Genomic DNA, 16,917 nt, shown 5'->3' with positions numbered 1-16,917 from the left:
CTTCTTGAGCGAGTATGACGACGTGATTTGGTACATACGCTCCAGAAATTCATCCACAGTTGAGACTTGTAGAGAAACAGCAGTTCCTCTCAACGCGTTACTACCAATTCCATTAATTAGTAAATGGATGGTTTCACGATCTGGGAGTTTGAGATTCTGCGTCAACAATAATTTGTCCATAGCGTAGTCATGAAATGACTCTTTATGGAAATTCCAGGTGCGAGCTTTGATTTTCTGCATCGCAACGTGAAACAGCACTCGTCTTCTAAAGCGACGTATTATTGCGTCCTTGAAGCAGAGCCCGGAACTATTGATGGTTACCGTTGAATAATTGAACCAGCGACGCGCCGTCTTCACTAACTTAGACGTAGCCGCTAACAATGTTACTTCTTGAGGCACACCGTGTATATCGGCGACACTTTCAACCTTTTGAACCCATAATTCCACGTCTTCTTCTTCCGATCCACCAAAGAAAGGAAGCTGCAAAGCTAACAGCTTGACAGATTGTCCAGTAGCAACTGAGAACGTACTACGATGCATGGAACTTGCATTCTCTGAAAGCTGATTCTGAGATACAATTTGCGGGGCTGCAGCGACGGGAGGTGTAGAAACATCCCGGTTAATATTGAGAAAAGCGAGCAGCAACTGTATCGTTTCCTGTTGTATTTGCTGACACAGGTTATTTATTTGCGGGTCGGATGATGCACTCTGAAATCCGCTGCTAGTCGATGTAATTCGGCTTGCATTAGTACTACCGGTCATATCCACAGCTGTGGGGACAGTAGAACGATCCATGGTGCGTACTTGCTGCGTACAAACACTGCCCATTCCAACGAGCGTTTCTAAAACGTTCCTTTCTAGGCGCGTAGTAATCTCGTCGTTTCTTTCAAGATGCGCGGTTATGGCATCGATGCATGCATTACGATCTTCTGACGGCGTTATACCGTAACGAAGAGCTTCGACTTGAAGGTCCTGAAGCGACAAGTTGTCGAGAGAACGACGATCCATTTCTGGAACGGTCGATGAACACTGAGACGTACCCGAACGACAAAATGGCGGCGCGAAGTTCACTCGCGATTAACGATCCCGAATCACTTCTTGTATATCCCACTTCTGAACTGTAAGTTATTTGCGAGATAGCTTGACGAGCCGCAAATCGCACCGGAAACTACGGTAACGAAAACGGCGAGGACGAGAGTATTGTTGAACAGACTTCTCGTATGAGACAAAAGGCAAGAGGACAGGAAAAGAAGAGATGAAACGGGTGCAATGACCACCAACGACGAAGTACTCTTAATCACAGTGTATTGTCAACGTGGTTACAAACGTAGGAAACCGGTACGCGTACGCGGTCTTTGAGATTTCTCGAGGGAATCTTATGAACAACGACCGCCGGCAGACGACCGCGCTTTTTGCTGACGCTCGCGCCGCTCTCAACCAATCAGGTTGCGCGTATAGTCGGTACTAAAGCTTAGCACTGCTACCAGCGCTGTCACGTGACTAACAGACCAATAGCTGATGAGTAATTGCCGCGCAAATCGCCACGACGGAAACCTTAGGTAGAAAAACAAAATGGCGGAAAACGCTGACTACCGCATATCTTACAATTCTTTAAGATTTGGTCCATTAATGAATGAGTAGTTCACGAACAAACAAACTATAGAATCACATGTTAAAATAGCTTAGTTGCTCCAGAGAACATCCTTACAAAAAATTGAACCCCATGGTGACCATGCCCGGAAATTTCTACCCCTATTTCATATATAATTCTTTAAGATTTGGTCCATTAATGAATGAGTAGTTTGCGAACAAACAGAGAATCAAACAAACTTTCTCTTTTTATGTAAAACAAAAAATTGAACTCCATGGTGACCATGCCCGGAAATTTTTACACCTGTTGTAATACGGAAGTCGAGTTGGCCTAGTTGCGATACCGAGCTGCCAGCGCAAGTTCCGGCTATTGCCAAATACACCTGAGGTGGCATTCCGGGCTTCACCAGGTCGCCAGGCTACTGACCTGACCCCGAAAGCAAAAGCGCTGACAGCTGAGTCGACAACGAAGAAGCGACTTCGAGCGATAAAAGGCCCGCCTTTCCGATAAGCGGCGGGCAATCTAAGAACCGAGCGCGTACCGCGAGTCAAACGTATCGTTAGTATATTGTAACCCGCAAGGTAGTGAGTGATTAACACGTGTATAAAGAAACCAATCTGTTTAATAAACTCTACTGCCACTACATTCTCGCAAGTGTCCTGTACGCCCTCCAATTTGGCGGATTCTAAAAACCCGGTGCCGACCCTGAGCTCCAATTCAAGGCGCGGCACAACACCCCTATTTCATACAAAATTCTTTAAGATTTGGTCCATTAATAAATGAGTAGTTCGCGAACAATTAGACAATCAAACAAACTTTCTTTCTTTATACATATAATAGTAGAGATAAATCAAATTTTAAAACCGTACGTTTTAGTCCGAATTTTGGACCATCTTTAGCGAGACTACAAAGAATCAATAACAGAATGCATGAAAATCGATAATGACAATTCAGTAAAATTAAGCAACATATAAATACCTACATATAATAGCGGAGTTATACATATGAAAAACGACTCAAAACATCACGCTCGACGGCGAGGAAAAGTCAGCCTCTATACAGGGTGATTCAGAACAACCCCGCGTCCTTGTAAAGACGTATTCTTGAAGTGATTTTAAGACAATTTTTCCTGTACGAAAATTTGTCCGAAGCTTACTTTTTGAATTACTGGAGAAAATATTTAGCGAATAACGGGGCGCGTACAGAAGGTAGGCAGGGGCGGCGCAACTCACCGTCCGACGCGGGCGTTAAGTAGGGCGCTCGCTGCGATCAGCTACACTCGCTGATCAAGAGACACGGTAGCAATTATTGAGATTCGTATTCTTGGGTAAAGATACATAACAGTCTCGCGCCAAGTATAAGCGCATCGCGAGACTGTTATGTATCTTTACGCAAAAATACGAATCTCAATAATTGCTTATGCACATACACGGTCCCTCTCTCTCTCACTCACTCACTCACTCAGTCACTCACTCACTTACCTTGTAGAGATTCGATGTCTTCATACTGCTGTAGCTTGACGGATGAATAATTTCATCGTGGATCGCACCTCACGTTCTCATGTGACAAATCCACACCGAATAATAAGCCAGAGTTTTTCGATTTTATAAATGGTCATGACGTATCGTAATAATTTTCAATCGTCGATTAATCGGCAGTGATTAATAGTAATGAATCAATAGATTCGTTTATAAGTCACTCAAATGCGCGAGTGAATCCGAGTATGTATCGCGATAAATACTTGGATTTACCCACGCACTTGAGTGACTTATAAACGAATCTATTGATTTATTACTATTAATCACTACCGATTAATCGGCGATTGAAAATTATTCGAAGAAAGAACACACGCGTAATCACAATAATCAACCAGAAGTTTTTCGTCTTTTACAAATTGTATCACGCATCAACACTTTCACGGATTTACTTACGCACTTGATCGATAGAATTCGGCATTTACGAACGAATCTATTGATTCATTATTATTAATTACTACCGGTTAATTATTCGGCGATTAAAAATTATTCGAAGAAAGAAACGCGTTACACATACACAGCGCACGTAACCCGAGACGCGGAGACTGTGCTCGATGACAACAATGAGACAGGTTATGTTTTTACAGTGAACGGCATCTCTCGTCAAGTCTGACTTATCGGCCTAATGGAAATGACCGGCAGTGGAACGCTACGAGGTATTCGTACTGCCAAATGAACCGTAGATAATGTCCGTAGGTAATGTCGAATTTTTCTAAATAATTTGCGAACTCGAAGAGAATGTTCCCCGAAAAAAATATTTGGTTGCCCTGAAAAGGGCAGATTAATTACAATATTTTAGAACACTTTTCTTTATTTTATAATAAGTGTTCGAAGTGTCCGCCGTCCATTGTGATGCAAGCTCTCATGCGTCTCAATAAATTTTCCTGGGTCTTCTCCATAACTTCGTCCTCGATTGACCAAATGGCGTAATGAAGTTTATTATTTAATTCTTCAACGTCCTCGGGAAGCCGTTTGTAAATTTTTTCCTTGATGTAGCCCCACAAGAAAAAGTCCAGTGGATTGAGGTCTGGCGATCTTGCAGGCCAACGTATCGGGCCATACCGGCCCATCCAACGTTCGGGAAAATGCTGATTTAAAAAATTGGTTACTATTCTGGCGTTATGTGGACCAGCACCGTCTTGTTGAAATATAATTTTATTTCTATTTAATAACGGTACTTCTTCCAAAAATTCTGGCAGATTTTCGGCCAGAAATTCCACATACAATGCGCCATTTAGTCTTTCTGGAAGAATAACTGGGCCCAATATTGTTGTACCCATAATTCCAGCCCAGACATTCAGTTTCCAACGAACTTGGTAATTTCTGAGTCGTGTCGTTCGAGGATTCTCGTCGTCCCACACATGCATGTTGTGTGAGTTGAAAACTCCTTCTCGTGTGAACAGCGATTCATCGCTGAATATTACACGAGAAGGAAATTCTGGATCTTCGTCTACTCTTTGCAGGAAATCCTCGCAAAATCTCTTCCTCCGATGATAGTCTTCTTGCCGCAAGTGTTGCACGCGGGTGTAATGGTAGTCGTGCTTTTTTTCTTCTTTGAGTATTCTTTGGACGGTGGAATAAGACAATTCGTGCTCTCGAGCAATGTCCCGAATACTAGTTTCAGGTTTTTGCTCAACAGCACGAAGGACTGTTTCGACGTTTCGTAAGTTTCTTGCATCACGATGTCTACCAGTGTCTTTTTTCTTTGGTAAAACGCTTCCAGTTTCATATAATCTTTGAGCTGCTTCAAGTATAACGCTAGGCCTGGGATGTCTTGCTCGGTTCGGATATAATTCGGCGTATCTTCTCGCAGCAACGTGATATTGCCCCTGACACTCACCGAGTGCCATCAGCATATCGTAATATTCTTCATTTGTATACGCTGCCATGTCGTTGTGTTCTTTCGCTTCTAATAATCGAGGGATTATTGATGCAAGCATCGATCGTTTCACTTTATTTATACGATCTTCGCGGGGGGTCGATATCCCCTCCCGCGACCCCGCGACGAATAGCAGGTGTCGCGGAATCACGCGACACGCGCCCACGCGACGCGCGACACCTGCTATTCGTCGCGGGGTCGCGGGAGGGGATATCGACCCCCCGCGAAGATCGTATAAATAAAGTGAAACGATCGATGCTTGCATCAATAATCCCTCGATTATTAGAAGCGAAAGAACACAACGACATGGCAGCGTATACAAATGAAGAATATTACGATATGCTGATGGCACTCGGTGAGTGTCAGGGGCAATATCACGTTGCTGCGAGAAGATACGCCGAATTATATCCGAACCGAGCAAGACATCCCAGGCCTAGCGTTATACTTGAAGCAGCTCAAAGATTATATGAAACTGGAAGCGTTTTACCAAAGAAAAAAGACACTGGTAGACATCGTGATGCAAGAAACTTACGAAACGTCGAAACAGTCCTTCGTGCTGTTGAGCAAAAACCTGAAACTAGTATTCGGGACATTGCTCGAGAGCACGAATTGTCTTATTCCACCGTCCAAAGAATACTCAAAGAAGAAAAAAAAGCACGACTACCATTACACCCGCGTGCAACACTTGCGGCAAGAAGACTATCATCGGAGGAAGAGATTTTGCGAGGATTTCCTGCAAAGAGTAGACGAAGATCCAGAATTTCCTTCTCGTGTAATATTCAGCGATGAATCGCTGTTCACACGAGAAGGAGTTTTCAACTCACACAACATGCATGTGTGGGACGACGAGAATCCTCGAACGACACGACTCAGAAATTACCAAGTTCGTTGGAAACTGAATGTCTGGGCTGGAATTATGGGTACAACAATATTGGGCCCAGTTATTCTTCCAGAAAGACTAAATGGCGCATTGTATGTGGAATTTCTGGCCGAAAATCTGCCAGAATTTTTGGAAGAAGTACCGTTATTAAATAGAAATAAAATTATATTTCAACAAGACGGTGCTGGTCCACATAACGCCAGAATAGTAACCAATTTTTTAAATCAGCATTTTCCCGAACGTTGGATGGGCCGGTATGGCCCGATACGTTGGCCTGCAAGATCGCCAGACCTCAATCCACTGGACTTTTTCTTGTGGGGCTACATCAAGGAAAAAATTTACAAACGGCTTCCCGAGGACGTTGAAGAATTAAATAATAAACTTCATTACGCCATTTGGTCAATCGAGGACGAAGTTATGGAGAAGACCCAGGAAAATTTATTGAGACGCATGAGAGCTTGCATCACAATGGACGGCGGACACTTCGAACACTTATTATAAAATAAAGAAAAGTGTTCTAAAATATTGTAATTAATCTGCCCTTTTCAGGGCAACCAAATATTTTTTTCGGGGAACATTCTCTTCGAGTTCGCAAATTATTTAGAAAAATTCGACATTACCTACGGACATTATCTACGGTTCATTTGGCAGTACGAATACCTCGTAGCGTTCCACTGCCGGTCATTTCCATTAGGCCGATAAGTCAGACTTGACGAGAGATGCCGTTCACTGTAAAAACATAACCTGTCTCATTGTTGTCATCGAGCACAGTCTCCGCGTCTCGGGTTACGTGCGCTGTGTATGTGTAACGCGTTTCTTTCTTCGAATAATTTTTAATCGCCGAATAATTAACCGGTAGTAATTAATAATAATGAATCAATAGATTCATTCGTAAATGCCGAATTCTATCGATCAAGTGCGTAAGTAAATCCGTGAAAGTGTTGATGCGTGATACAATTTGTAAAAGACGAAAAACTTCTGGTTGATTATTGTGATTACGCGTGTGTTCTTTCTTCGAATAATTTTCAATCGCCGATTAATCGGTAGTGATTAATAGTAATAAATCAATAGATTCGTTTATAAGTCACTCAAGTGCGTGGGTAAATCCAAGTATTTATCGCGATACATACTCGGATTCACTCGCGCATTTGAGTGACTTATAAACGAATCTATTGATTCATTACTATTAATCACTGCCGATTAATCGACGATTGAAAATTATTACGATACGTCATGACCATTTATAAAATCGAAAAACTCTGGCTTATTATTCGGTGTGGATTTGTCACATGAGAACGTGAGGTGCGATCCACGATGAAATTATTCATCCGTCAAGCTACAGCAGTATGAAGACATCGAATCTCTACAAGGTAAGTGAGTGAGTGACTGAGTGAGTGAGTGAGTGAGAGAGAGAGGGACCGTGTATGTGCATAAGCAATTATTGAGATTCGTATTTTTGCGTAAAGATACATAACAGTCTCGCGATGCGCTTATACTTGGCGCGAGACTGTTATGTATCTTTACCCAAGAATACGAATCTCAATAATTGCTACCGTGTCTCTTGATCAGCGAGTGTAGCTGATCGCAGCGAGCGCCCTACTTAACGCCCGCGTCGGACGGTGAGTTGCGCCGCCCCTGCCTACCTTCTGTACGCGCCCCGTTATTCGCTAAATATTTTCTCCAGTAATTCAAAAAGTAAGCTTCGGACAAAATTTTCGTACAGGAAAAATTGTCTTAAAATCACTTCAAGAATACGTCTTTACAAGGACGCGGGGTTGTTCTGAATCACCCTGTATAGTGTCAGCTACTAAGAGGATTGTGTTGCATTGGTACAAAAGCATACTCTTAAAAAAACTATCAGAATTAAGTTTAAAAAGGAAAAGAAAAAACAAAAAATAATCAGAAAGTTAAAAGAGGCGACTCACCATGCCCGTCGAGCGAGAAAACCAGGAGCGTGTAGACACGTGAAAAGACGATAAGTGACTTAGTCTTTGCGCAATACTCCCTCCCCGTGGTCACTGGTCCCCGCAATTTGAGAGTGTTTCTTTATGTTTTCGGGAAAATCAATTCTATTGGTTTTTTTCACCTAGCTCCGCGCAGTTATTTGTTAATAACAATTTTATGTTAAAAAATCCATTTTTAGAAGAAACAATGCGAGTTACAAAAAATGTGTTGAACAAAAGTTTTCCCTCTCTTTCTAACAAAAAAGTACGTGTTTAAATTTTTCAAATCCGACGAGTAGTTTCGGAGGTACGAGCAACAGAGCGACAGGCGGTGGAGGCGAACGGGTGGTGGGGCAAAAAACTGAAGCATGCATATTTTGAGTTGCAATCATGTATCTGTACTCACCTTTGGGTCTCGAAAAATGAAATTCCAGACACATTATTTTTGCATTTCGCGTTAAGAAAAGATAAAAAAGAAATATAAATTATAGAAATATAAATACAATTACTAAATTTTTTTAGTCCCGTGTGGGGAACTTGAAACCCCCATTGGGCGCGTCCCCAAGTGGCGGATAGGGAAACGCTCGTCGGCGCAAGCCGAAGGGTAGGAGGGAAATAAAATACCTCCCGTATACCAACAAGATGGATAATGCAATGAACAAAACAAATGGAAATATTACCCCAGGTGGTATACCAGACAAAAAAGCTGGACAATCCACTCTCAAATGAGGTTGGCCCTAAGGATTCTGGAGAGAGCCATTTATTGCACGAACCAAACACCCAGGTTTATGAATATAAACCACAAACGCAAAACGAAATGTTTCTATGGAATGCATGGAAACTAGCAAAAGACAAAATCAGTCAGTTAGAAACAATGATTCAATTACTGCAACATGACAAACAAATTAAACAAGTTGTATACGGAACTGACGAGGAGGACTTAGAGAAAGAGACAGGAGGCGATGGTTCAAGAACAATGAAAGGGAGGAAAAAACGTAAAGCAAACACGTCACCGGAAGTATCTCCAGAACAACAAAGTCAACATACACAGGTAAAGGACAAGAGCAGTAATGAGAAAAGGAATATGCTTTCGCCGATATTTATCAGTGGAGTTAATAACTTTAATATACTTAAAGAAGCAATACTGCAAAAAGTCGAGAACGGTACAAGCTTCAAAATGCTTGCAAATGGAGAAATCAAAATTAATGTAGAAAAAAGTGATGATTACCGAGCTATTATAAACCTACTAAAAATAATAAAGAAGCAAGAGAATCATAGCTTACATGACATCGACTATCATACATACCAGTGTAAGCAAGCTAAACCATACAAAATTGTTATAAGAGGACTACATCCAACAACAAACACAAAAGAGATTGAGGAGGAACTAATAAGACTCGGACATGAAGTTATAAAAGTAACAAATGTTATTATCAAAAAAAAAACTAATGAAGAGCAAATAAAGATTGCGCTTCCTCTATTTTACGTTGACTTAATCACAAAAACAAATAACAAAGAGGTCTATAATTTAACTAATATGCTTTATTGCAAGATCAAAATAGAACCGCCAAGGACAAAGAAAGACATACCGCAATGCAAAAGATGCCAAGGTTTTGGACATACACAAAACTACTGTCAAAGACAAGCTAAGTGTGTTAAATGCGGTGGAAATCATCACTAGCTAGAGTGTAAGAAATGAAGCATGCAAATGCGCCAACTGTGGAAGAACCCATACGGCCAACTAGAAAGGGTGTGAAGTTTATAAAAACAAAGTGGCATCAATACTAAAGACAAAAACAACGGTAACGCAACGAGTACAACAAAAAATTGGGACACCCAACAAGACAGAATATATATACTATACATCCCAGTGGACGAGCACATGCGGGAACAGCGATTATTATTAGAAACAATATAGAACATTTCCAACAAGAGGAAATTAGAAGAGATTACATACAGATCACAATAATTACAATTAAGCACAACAAAAGAGAATTTAACATAGCAGCCGCATACTGCCCACCTCGGCATAGTATTAAAAAAGACTAGTTCGAGGAAATTCTAGTCAAACTAGGGCCGCGTTTTGTAATCAGAAGTGACTTTAACTCAAAACACAAGGAATGAAGATCGCGACTTACTACAGCGAAAGGCAGAAAGTTACTAAAAGCAATAAACATCTGCCAATGTGAATTTATCTCATCTCGCAAACCAACGTACTGGCCAACAGATGTAGGAAAGATACCCAACCTCATCGACTTCTTTATTATCAAAGGAATCTCAAATAACTACTTAGAGGTGGATAATGTAGATGATCTCTCATCTGACCACGTACCAGTCTTGATGACAATAAGCAGTATGGTTATACGTAAAGAAAAGAAGTATACGCTTACTAACAAGCATACTGACTGGGATAAATTTAGACAAGTATTAGATGAGATAATTCATCTGAAAGTGAGGCTCAAAAACATTGAAGATCTGAATCTACAGACGAAAAACTTTGTAGAAGCAATACGAATGGCAGCTTGCAGTTCAACACCGACTCCTAAAAACACCCTAGTTCAAGAAATATGCTACCCAACAGAGATTAGAGAATTAATTAAGAGAAGAAGAAAAGCAAGAAGAGTTTAGCACCAGTCAAGAAATCCGGACAACAAGAATATGTTCAACCGCATTAGTAATCAACTGAACAGACTAATAAAATATTTAAACAACAAAAATTTTGAAAACTACTTGAAAACTTGGAGAACCTCTCTACCGATAAGGATTCAGATTACTCTCTGTGGAAAGCAACTAAAAGATTTAAAAGACCTTTAACGAGAATCCCTCCAATCAAAGATGAACAAGGCAGGTGGGTGCGTAGAGACGAGGAAAAAGCCGAATTGTTTGCTCGCCACCTGTCGAGGGTGTTTCAACCCCATGATATACAATCTAAAATAGTGCCTACTAAGACTTATAATAATAATATACAAATCAAATATGTTACACCCACTGAGATAGCACAAGAAATAGACAAAAACATAAATCCTAGAAAGCACCTGGCATTGATGAAATCACACCTAAAGTACTTAAAGAACTGTCGAGAAAGGGAATTGTAATGCTAACATATTTGTTCAATGCTTGCATAAGACTCGAGCATGTACCAGACTGTCTCAAAACAGCTCAGATTATCATGATAAGAAAACCAGATAAACCTAAAGAAGAAATAGCATCTTACAGACCAATATCGCTGTTACCCGCGATATCCAAATTGTTTGAAAAATTACTTCTTAAACGTCTAAAACCTCTGTTAAAGTTGATGATTCCTGATCATCAATTTGGTTTTCGCAATAAACACTCTACAGTAGATCAAGTGCATAGAGTAACCTCAGTTATAAAAAAGGCGCTTGAGGAGAAGAAATACTGCTCTGCAGCATTCTTGGACGTAGCGCAAGCCTTCGACAAAGTTTGACACGAGGAACTGGTATGCAAGTTAAGTAGATCATTACTAGGCAATTTTTGCAGATTACTTGAATTGTACCTATCTGGACGTAGATTTAGAGTGATACAAAGCAATGCTAAGTCAGAATACTACCAAATAAAGGCAGGAGTGCCGCAAGGTAGTGTCCTAGGACCTATCCTGTATCTATTTTATACACCCGACATACCAACAGATAACAACACTACGCTTGCCACTTATGCTGATGATACAGTGGTCATGGCGGTCGAAAACTCGCAAAAGGAAGCAACGGTTAATCTTCAAAATGCGATAAATAAAATAGTAAAATGGATGCAAGATTGGAAAATCAAACTCAATCAGCAAAAATCTACGCATATCACGTTTACCCTACGACGAGTAGAAGCGGGACACTCATTATACATAGACGGTCAAAAAATACCACACAGTGACACCGCCAAGTACCTAGGTATGCATTTAGATACACGTTTAACGTGAAAGCATCACATTAGGAAAAAAGTGGAACAAATACGACTCAAAATCCGACAAATGTATTGGCTAATTGGAAGAAAGTATAAGCTGGAATTATATCACAAAAGATTAATATATGTAACGATTATAAGACCAATATGAAAATACGGCATCCAAATCTGGGGATGTACATCGGATACAAACCGTATACAAAATACAACGTATACAACGTTTACAAAATATAATCATACGTACAATTACCAATGCGAGATGGTATCAGAAAAACGAAGATCTTCACAAGGACTTGAACCTGAGGAACGTAGATGAAATAATGAGGGAACATGCTCTAAGGCGTAAGAAAAGACTGCATGAACATATTAACGCGGAAGCCCTCCAGCTTCTGGATACTGAGGGGGATCCAAGAAGGCTTAAGCGCAGAAAACCACTCGATTTAGTCATACAATAGTTTTATATCTATGTAACATAACTCTAAGTGATGCGACTTTTATTACTTGGTTATTTGCTACGAACTTAGATACGATCTAAAACTCAACACACGTCAAATAAACACTTGTAAGAAATATTACTTATTTAAGCTATTGTTTAAGATTGTAATAAACATATTATTAAAAAAAAAAATTTCAAGTTGGATTCTCACATTTTTCTGATGCAGAACAACCACAATAAAATATACAAGGTGCATTATTGCAAATATACAAGGAGCATAGTTTGCAAGTATAAAGAGAAACAAGCTCAGATACAGGGGGGATCAATTCATTTGGTAATTTCGGTTTCAAAGCTCCGTCTACCTCACGATATCCAAATAATTCAGGATTCAATTTTTCTTTTATTGAATTAAGGCACTGAATTTGTTGATATGTTATGAAAAATGCATGTAGAACATGCAGACCACCCGCTCGCCCTCAAAGTTCGATCGCAAGATCAATCGCACCTCGCGCGTCCTGGGCCCATAACCTGATAAGGATACGTCGGGACCGAGATGGGAGATCAATCGCGGTAACAGAGACAGATCACTAATTAACTTCACTGCGAATAGATATATTTATTGCGTACGTTACAAAGCTCGCGTGTATCGCCGGTCGTGATTACACAGGACAGTGCAGAGCGGAAGTTGCGATGAGCGCAACGGTCGCCTTTTCGTCGATATACACCCAGCAAACGCAAAAGGATTAAAAGATATTAAAATTTTTTAATACCTTTGAATCCCTTTTTTGGCGGAATTAGATGAAATTAGATGGGATTCGAAATGAGATGGTCCAATCCCATGGAATCCAAAAAAGAAATTTTCAATTCCATCCAATCCTATGGAATCCGTAAAGGTTATGGAATTGCATGGCATTAGATGGTTTAAGAAACGTCTCGCGCCTCCGTTGGGCGACCAAGCGCCGTTGTTCGTCGGTGAGCTTTTGTGTATGCCTAAGGGCATTACACGCACTACTGCCGACGGGCAATTAGCCCGAAAATGAAATTTGTAAAATCTGTCAGGCACCGTAGAGGGTCCCTTTACATAGCGGTCGAGACGAAACTTTGAACTCGAGAAGATGCCCCGGCGATGTGACGCCTAGCGGCGTCGACGCGAACTGCCGGTAATGCAGATATTGCGCGGGCGTGAACTATTGGTGGCGCGTACCGCCACAGAGTTCAACACGGACACTTTTCAATCCCTATCCTGGCATTCAATGGTATTCATTTTATTGTCAGAATAGACGGAATTCAATGGAATTCAATACGGAAATTTTTAATTCCTAGTTTGGCATTCAATGGTATTCATTTCGTTAACGGAATCAATGGTATTCAATGGAATTCATCACGAAACTTTCCAATCCCTAACCTGGCATTCAGTGGTATAATATTTTTGTGTCGGAATTGGATGGGATTCAAAACAGACAAATTCTTTCCAAAATAAGGAATTCCATGATATTGAAACTATTTCAATCCCTTTTTTGGACAGAATGGAATTCGGAAAGTCCTTAATTGAATTCCTGGCAATCCCGTTTTAATTCTTTTCAATCTTTTTTTGTTTGCTGGGCATTCATCGCGAGATATCGATCAAACTCCCGATAATCATAGCCGACACGACGCCGGATGGCGCCACTCGGACTGAGTGGGCGCATGCCCGCGGGAACTTAACTTCCCAACATTATTGTATGGAAAGATATAAAATAAAAATACACAATTTTACAAAATGCGATTAAAGAGCTCTTGAAAACATTTCAATCAAACGCACAGATTCTGTAGAAATTTCCACCTATTGTAATATAACTTCCTTGTCTTTCTGAGTGAGTCCCGATTGCGCACATTACAAATCGGACACGACAATATTTCCTGATCGGACACATTCCCGATCGGACAAAGTAACGATCGGACACGGTGCCGATCGGACACGGTGTCGATCGGACACGGTGCCGATTGGACACAGTTACTATCGGACACATTTAGTTGCATTCGAACACGGTGCCGATCAGACACGGTAACGATCGGACACGGTGCCGATTGCACACGGTAACGATTGCACACAATGTCGATCGGACACGGTGTCGATTGCACACGGTGTCAATTGCACACGGTGCCGATTGCACACGGTAACGATTGCACACGGTGTCGATCGGACACGGTGTCGATTGCACACGGTGCCGATCGAACACGGTAACGATTGCACACGGTAACGATTGCACACGGTGTCGATCGGACACGGTGTCGATTGCACACGGTGCCGAACGGACACGGTAACGATTGCACACGGTGTCGATCGGACACGGTGTCAATTGCACACGGTAACGATTGCACACGGTGCCGATTGCACACGGTTACGATTGCACACGGTGCCGATCGGACACGGTAACAATCGGACACGGTCCCGTTTGGAAATAAAATACGAAAGTTTATGTATATGTTTGAGATTGTAAAACAATAATAAACTGAAAAACTGTAGCATTACGCGAGATTAAAAAATCTGTGATCGTATTATGTATTTATATTACTTATTTGCAGATAGCACATTAAGCGGTAGGCAGAACTAAAAATCTATATAAGGATACGTATTATACTCTAATATCGTATACTTCAAGTATGAAGTCAATTGACATATTTCCTAACCTCAAACTGTCCTCTCATTAGAGTGCTTTATTATATTGCTTTTACAGTCTTGAACAGTACATAAAATTTCGAAATATTTTTTTTTTTTTAGACAAAATGGCGTTAAATAAGTATACTTTTGTCGATAATTGTTTACATGGAGGGGATCATTTTGGATGACCTTGATATTTTAGTATGTTGTCAAGGTCACCCTCCTGAGTGACCTTCAGAAGGTTTCAGCCCGCGCTCGTTATTCGTTAAAAAGTTATTAACAAAATAAGTTTGTAAAATATAGCAGCTATTTTGAGTATTGAAAGGCATAAATGACTAATATATATGTCGAAATAGTTTACGCATACTGTTACGTCCAACCCCGGGATTAGGATATGAAAATCTGGGAAGCAAGGAAAGGCTAGCCAGAGGAGTCGGGGGAAGGGAGGACGCAGCTAGATACTTACAAATGTCGCTCGCAGGTACGCGCTCGGAGACGCGTGCCGCGAGCCGAACGCACTTTTATGACTCAGAAAGGGTCAACGCCTGTAAAGTCGTTAGGACGCCTTTCGTGAGCGGTGCGATCGTCGGTCCTTTTTCGAGTCAGAGAATTTAATCTCTTTAACTCAGGATCGGACCTCGTGCAATTTCGAGAGGTGGATGGTAGCGGGTCTTAAGTTATAAATGAATGCAAATTGAATTTAATATTTAACATAAGATAAGCATTTATTACAATAATATAAGCTAGGTGAACAATAAATGAGAATTAGACAAATAAAATTGAATACATTTATAAGTGTGAGTGTCGGATGTATGTGTAACGTGTGTGTGTATTTCGCGCGGGTGTTACATAGGTGCGGGGGTGATCGGGCAAGATCTTTAAGGAAAAACGTATTTGAAAATGAACATCTTGCCCGCTATTATTACAATCGGAATCAGTAGTGAGATTACATGAATTTAGTGGAGAGTTGTGTACGTGTGTAAATTAATTTAAATCGGGCTTAAAATTAAAGTATATGTAAATTGTGAGGTTAAACATATGAGAATAAAAAAAAATTAAAATTTATTCTAAGAGCACGATCTCTGGGTCGGCTAGTTCCTCGAGATCGAGGGTCGAGGCGGTCGAAGAGGTTGGAGACGGACTTCGGGAAGAGGAGGGAGAATCGGGAGGTTCTAGGAAGCGGGCTGGATCGGGGTTGACGGGGACCACGCGAGGAGGGACCACGCGAAACGGAGCCACGCGGCAAATAGGGCGGTGTTCGACAATTGGGCGAAAAGGCAGGACGACTGGGCGATAAGGCAGGATGTTAACGGGACGATTCTGGTTCGAACAACCGGGTTCTTCTGTAAACGCTGGTAGGGGCGGTGGGATGGCGAGTCGCGGAGGACCGGCGTTGACCTGCTCCCGGGGGAGTTCGTCCTCCCGTCGCGCCCGCTTGTTCTGGCGATTTCTCTGTCGCCTGATCGTGCGGAGATTCGGTCCTTGAGGGGCTAGGACTTTCGGGTCCACTAAAATTATTTACTTATTTAATCGATCTCTCTCGGACCCGGTCGGAAGCGAGCAAAAGAAAATCGTCGAGCTTAAAGGAGGGGGAGAGAGGTCAGTGGACAGGCTGGGCCCACGACAGCGACGAGACGCCGGGAGCCAAGTCAGACCTACCACAACGCCAACGACCGCTGGGAACTCGATGCCTACACTAACCGACCCACGAGCATAAGCTCAGGGAGGTCAGTGGACCAGCTGAGTCCACGACAGCGACGAGACGCCGGGAGGTAAGTCAGGCCCACGACAACGCCAACGACCGCTGGGAACCTGATGCCTACACTGACCGACCCCAAACATATAATGAGCTTCCGGGGGTCCGACAATCGATAGACCGTTTAAAAGGGGAGGGGGCGATAACGCGGAAAAAGAAGGATCAAGAAAATTATGGGACTTACTACTTGATGACTTGAGTCCGAACGAGTCTCAGTACGCCTTCTCTCAGTAATGGATGTTGGACTCGTCGGTGAGTGAGTTGGGGCGACTGGTCCGTCGGATCTGCTGCACTGACTCTAAACGTGACTCTAAACGTGAGCTTCTCGAAACGAATGAGGT

The 16,917-nt window shown here is 41.7% G+C and overlaps 1 protein-coding gene across 1 annotated transcript in view; it reads right to left on the bottom strand.

The window, feature by feature from the left end:
* Positions 1 to 16,917, bottom strand: part of LOC139816425 (protein I'm not dead yet-like) — a 153,293-nt gene that overhangs the window by 85,248 nt on the left and 51,128 nt on the right. The gene's annotated exons all lie outside the window — the stretch shown is intronic.

The sequence above is a fragment of the Temnothorax longispinosus genome, chromosome 7 (genome assembly GCF_030848805.1).
Source record: "Temnothorax longispinosus isolate EJ_2023e chromosome 7, Tlon_JGU_v1, whole genome shotgun sequence".
Classification (NCBI taxonomy): domain Eukaryota; kingdom Metazoa; phylum Arthropoda; class Insecta; order Hymenoptera; family Formicidae; genus Temnothorax; species Temnothorax longispinosus.
This window is presented reverse-complemented; position numbering and strand designations above follow the sequence as displayed.